Genomic DNA, 5,724 nt, shown 5'->3' with positions numbered 1-5,724 from the left:
CATCACATAAAGGGCTTATATCAGAAGTAAATAACAAGAGTGCCACAGTCGGATGTCTGAGCGACATCACATAAAGGGCTTATATTGAAAGTAAATAGCAAGAGTGCCACAGTCGGACGTCTGAGCGACATCTCATAAAGGGCTTATATTGAAAGTAAATAACAAGAGTGCCACAGTCGGACGTCTGAGCGACATCTCATAAAGGGCTTATATTGAAAGTAAATAACAAGAGTGCCACAGTCGGACGTCTGAGTGACATCTCATAAAGGGCTTATATTTCATCATCCGAACTCAAGTTGTTCATGAAATTAAATCATTCCAAGACAATACTCAGTAACAATAAACAGGTTAGTCCATCCACAGGAATAACATTCAGCCGGGTTTACCACTCATGTTTGTTCATCGGAGATTGTCACTGAAACTGACACTGAGACTGACATAGATAAGTTGATTATAGTCCTTGACCATAGATACGGTTATTCGAATGATTTTGACTCTACAGAGTTTGTACTATTTAACCACAGCCAACGGATTCCAGTAGTCACAACAGAGTAGTTCCGTTTACGGTATTTCAGAGGAAACTCATCTAACTAGTACACACCCATTCCACATCCCGATGCCAGGAATCACCCTAGGCAACATTCAAGAAAAACTTTGAGACGGGGAGGCCACAAACTCGAGTAGCATGGGATCAAATTTATATCGCACGCTCTAAGAGGTGCCCCCCTCTCGGTCCCAACTAGAAACACCCATGCCCCCTGACCAGATGACTGGCTTTAATCTAGGGCCATGGAACCCTCATCACGGCCCCTCTATTTGGTGTGTACGAGGAAAGAGGTTTGCAACCTACTAAACCATATTCTTTGCAGAAAACATGTGGTAGCACACAAAAAGGGGACGGACGGTAACGTGACTTGATCCACGTTAACACTGGAGTCAAACGGTTTGGCATAAGACTGGCATGCTTCAACAATACCATCTTACCACCTTTCATGTCACCACATGATCAGGTTATCTCCCATCAAATAATACGTCGAGTTTCGGAGCTCACTTGTAGTTGCTTTGCATGCATTATAACACTTACTGATGCTTATATAAACATGCCATGAAATAACTACTCAATGCAAACATGCAAAACACTCATCATATCAAAGGTTCAAACATGCTTGCCTGGTTCGGAGTAGTCGGAGTCTAGGTCGGCGAAGTTCGCGGTTCCGTCACCTCCGTCGGTATCTACAGTATACAAGAAATCGCATACTAACGTAAATACCGTGTGGGCACAAAAAGTGTTGCAAATACTTTTCAAAAAAACATGATAAAAAACTAGACAGAAAAATAAAGATGACAGAAAAAGAATCAATTCAAAATCACCTTTTGTTTAAAAGTTATTAAGGTTTTGGTCCAGGGACTCATCTATAATGAAACAGAAAGTTTCCAGGGGGTAGTTTATAAAAAAACAGAAAACGTTTCAATTAAAAACACGCCAACCCCAAAGGAAAACGTATTCTGCCCAAAGGCGTTTTCAGAAAATGGTTCAAAAAAAAGAGAAAAAGCTGACGAGGGGGTCCACCCGTCAGGTTTGAATTTCAAAACAGAGCCACCGGCGCCCGAGGGCCGCGGTGGTTGCCGGCGGCGATCCACGGCAGGGTAGGGGGAACGGAGGGTACCTACGGGTTCACTGGGTCCTTCTGCACCTATGGGTGGTCGAGTTGGTCGTCGGCGAGCACCACGTCGACGGCGGCCTCTACTCCGGCGGACGGCGGTTCGGGTGGTGATGGGTCTCATCGAGGAGGGCTGCAAACTTCAAATTGGAGCTTGGGTTAGATGTGCGGGTGCACTAGAGGGTTGCTGATGCAGTTTGGGAGGCGGAGGTGCCCTCACCGGAGTGGATCGTGCCGGAACCCGAAGCGGATCGGGGCGGCCGGAGTCGGGGAAGAAGGCCTCCCCGAGGTCTCCCTAGTAGCTAGGCGTGGCTCTGGTGAGGTGGAGGGGTGATGCCTGGTCGAGATCGAGCTCGAGGCCCCCTTTTATAGCCGGCCCGAGGCGGTTGCCGTGATCGGGATTACTCCGGCGGTGATTACGGCGAGGCAGTGGCTGAACGGGAGGTTTAGGGGTCGGGGCAGCTGCGGATAGGCTCATTGGTTCCATCCCGGGGCTAAGCTTGGAAAAACTTGGGCGCTACTCCACGCTCTTGACGGAACGGCCTCACGGGGCTCGGCGGCTGCAGAGAGCACGCTCTGCGCTGCTCAGGCCACGGCGACAGTGCCGCAGCGTGCACAGGCAAGCGGGCAGCCACACGGAGGCTTCGGGTGGCTTGGGCGGTGCTGGACGGCGCCGAAAGGTGGTGCTGGTCCCTGCTAGTCGCCATGGGTGGCTCTGCCACCGCAGAAGACGCCGGTGATGAGGTGCCACGTCGCCACCAACACCTGCGGCCGTCCAAACGATCATGCGGCGCACTGGATAAGAAGGAGCAGTGAGCAACGATCCAAGGTGGCTACTGGTGAGATTATCGACGATTCTGACGAAAACGACACCGCCGACTGAATCTGAACACTGAAACTGAACTTTTCTGAATCTTGCCAGAAAACAATGTACGCCAGGTGTTTGATGAAATGTTTTTGGCATGTGGAAAAGCTCTCTGGAGTTGATCTTTGGTGAGGTGACCTCTCAATGCACCTGGGGGCTGCCTGATTTATCTCAGAATTTTTCGAGAAGAAAAATAATGTATTTCACCAAAAATGGTAAATCTGGTCCAAACTTGCAGCAAGCAAAATTTGAAAATTTTGAATTGTGGAAGAGTGGATCTTGATGGATCTAGGTTGAGGGTACTAAGGACTAGCCAGGGGAGTTTGTTTGGAACCAAAACTCAAAAGGGTTCTCGTGGTTCCTTTGTAAATCACCTAGGTCCAAAATAAATGACAGGAATTGTTTTGAGGATAAAATAAATGGAATAAAAATCAAAAATGGGTTGAACTTGCTGGGATTGGATATTTGACTCGACCCAATGTAGGGAGGTGGTTTGGAAGAAAATTTTCAACCTAGGTCATGGCAAGAGAAAAATTTTGAATGGGGAGAGAATAAAAACCAAAATCCATAGGATTTCTTTTTAATAGAAATAATTGCAAAACCCTCCAACAGAGTTTGTGTTGAGCCAACGCAAATATGAAAAACCCTTAAAACCAAAGATCAAGGTTGAGAAGGTCCTTTCAAAAATTTGTCATAAAAGATTTTGAGAAGGAGAGTCCCTCAAAAAAAATTCAAATAACCTCCTTAAATCAAATAAAGATTTTAATAAAAATCCAAATCAAAATTTTGGGGTGTTACACAAGATGTATGATTTTCATGAGGGTATGCTTGTCACCATGGATATTGGTGGTCCTGACATCGACCAAGACAATATGGACATTTGGGTCCTTGTTGATACGCTTCCAATTCTACCGCTATGTGAGTTTCTCAAACATAGTTATTAAGTAATTTATATTGTCTATTTCAAAATATTTGACAGCTTATTTCCATTGATAGCTTATTTTCATTCTTCAAAGAATGTGCGGAAGATGGTAGATAGAACCTACTACACCGATGGCTTAGAATTAACTTATCAGGAGAAAAATCATTTGATCTCATTTATTACTGATCTTGAGAATTACAATATCTATTATCAAACTCCTCCATATTATGGTCAATACGTGCCACTAGTGCATGTGTTGAACTATGATAACATCCATGGAGATGTCATGGTAAGATTTGTTTACTATTATGACATCCATGCATCTTTTGCATAAATTCTTCTAAAACTAAACTACATTGCTAACTATGAAGTTATTACTATGTTTTTCAACAGAAAATCTTGAAGGATTGTGTGACTCATCTGATGTTTCAGAAAGGTCGCCTTGATGTTTTGAACATACGGCCAGGTCATCCTACGAATCACTCATGTTCATATCGGATTTCTCAAAACCGATGAAAACATGACAACCAAAGATTGGAAAAAATGTATGGTCAATCGTCGGGAGCTTCTTGGAAGCAACATTGTGTGAAGGGCAAGAATTGGAGACAGGATAATCTCCATTCTCCATAATGGAGAGTCAGGGCCTATCTTGTTTTATGCTATTTTACCTAAGAGAAGGCAGTAGGTCCTATGAGAGAGAAGTAGGTCCTAGGTACAATGTGTTATTATGTGGTACTGTGTGTTAGAGTTGATGATGAGGAGGAGGAGTTGTGATTATGACTAGTCACCAACTTGCTATATGACGTCTCATTGATGAAAATGATGATCATGAGGAGGTATTATATGACAATGATGTATTATGCTGATAAGTTGTTAATGATATAGATGATGATGATGATATTTATTATATCATTGGGTGAAAGAATCATGGATCAGTTTCAAGTGGATGTCCATCCACTTGAAACTAGTCCACGTTTCTTATACCTAGTGATGTAATAACTCCTTATAATGTAAAAACAATCTCTAAATTGCTACTGTATGAAAACTTGTATAAAGGTGTATGAATACAACATGAAATAAAAAAGAAATAGAATACGAAATAATAGTAGTAGCGCGGGCTGCGTGAAGCGCTACTAGTAATTACAGTAGCGCCCTTTCCAGGAAGCACTACTACTAAGTGGATATAGCAGTAGCGCGGGTGAAACCACGCTACTGGTAACCTTTAGCTGTAGCGCCGTAGTAGTAGCGCTGTGACCCGCGCTACTGGTAGGCTAAAAACCGGCGCTACTGCTGGGCTTTTCCCTAGTAGTGTGATCGTTCAGTTTATTGTTATTGCTTTCTTTATGTCAAATACATATTCCTTCGGCTATGATATTATGCGCAACTCCCGGATACCGGAGGAATACCTTGTGAAGGAAATATGCCCTAGAGGCAATAATAAAGTTATTATTTATTTCCTCATATCATGATAAATGTTTATTATTCATGCTAGAATTGTATTAACCGGAAACATGATACATGTGTGAATACATAGACAAACATAGTGTCACTAGTATGCCTCTACTTGACTAGCTCATTGATCAAAGATGGTTATGTTTCCTAACCATAGACATGTGTTGTCATTTGATTAATGGGATCACATCATTAGGAGAATGTTGTGATTGACTTGACCCATTCCGTTAGCTTAGCACTTGATCGTTTAGTATGTTGCTATTGCTTTCTTCATGACTTATACAAAGTTCCTACAACTATGAGATTGTGCAACTCTCGGTAATACTCATCACTTAAGCCTTGCGAGCATTGTAACTAATGAGTTAGTTATGAAATGATGTATTACGGAACGAGTAAAGAGACTTGCCGGTAACGAGATTGAACTAGGTATTGGATACCGACGATCGAATCTCGGGCAAGTAACATACCGATGACAAAGGGAAGAACGTATGTTGTTATGCGGTTTGACCGATAAAGATCTTCGTAGAATATGTAGGAACCAATATGAACATCCAGGTTCCACTATTGGTTATTGACCGAGAATAGTTCTAGGTCATGTCTACATAGTTCTCGAACCCGTAGGGTCCGCACGCTTAACGTTACGATGACAGTTTTATTATGAGTTTATAAGTTTTGATGTACTGAAGTTTGTTCGGAGTCCCGGATGTGATCACGAACATGACGAGGAGTCTCGAAATGGTCGAGACATAAAGATTGATATATTGGACGACTATATTCGGACACCGGAAGTGTTCCGGGTGATTTCGGAGAAAACCGGAGTGCTA

The sequence above is a fragment of the Triticum dicoccoides genome, chromosome 6B, assembly GCF_002162155.2.
Source record: "Triticum dicoccoides isolate Atlit2015 ecotype Zavitan chromosome 6B, WEW_v2.0, whole genome shotgun sequence".
Classification (NCBI taxonomy): Eukaryota; Viridiplantae; Streptophyta; class Magnoliopsida; order Poales; family Poaceae; genus Triticum; species Triticum dicoccoides.
This window is presented reverse-complemented; position numbering follows the sequence as displayed.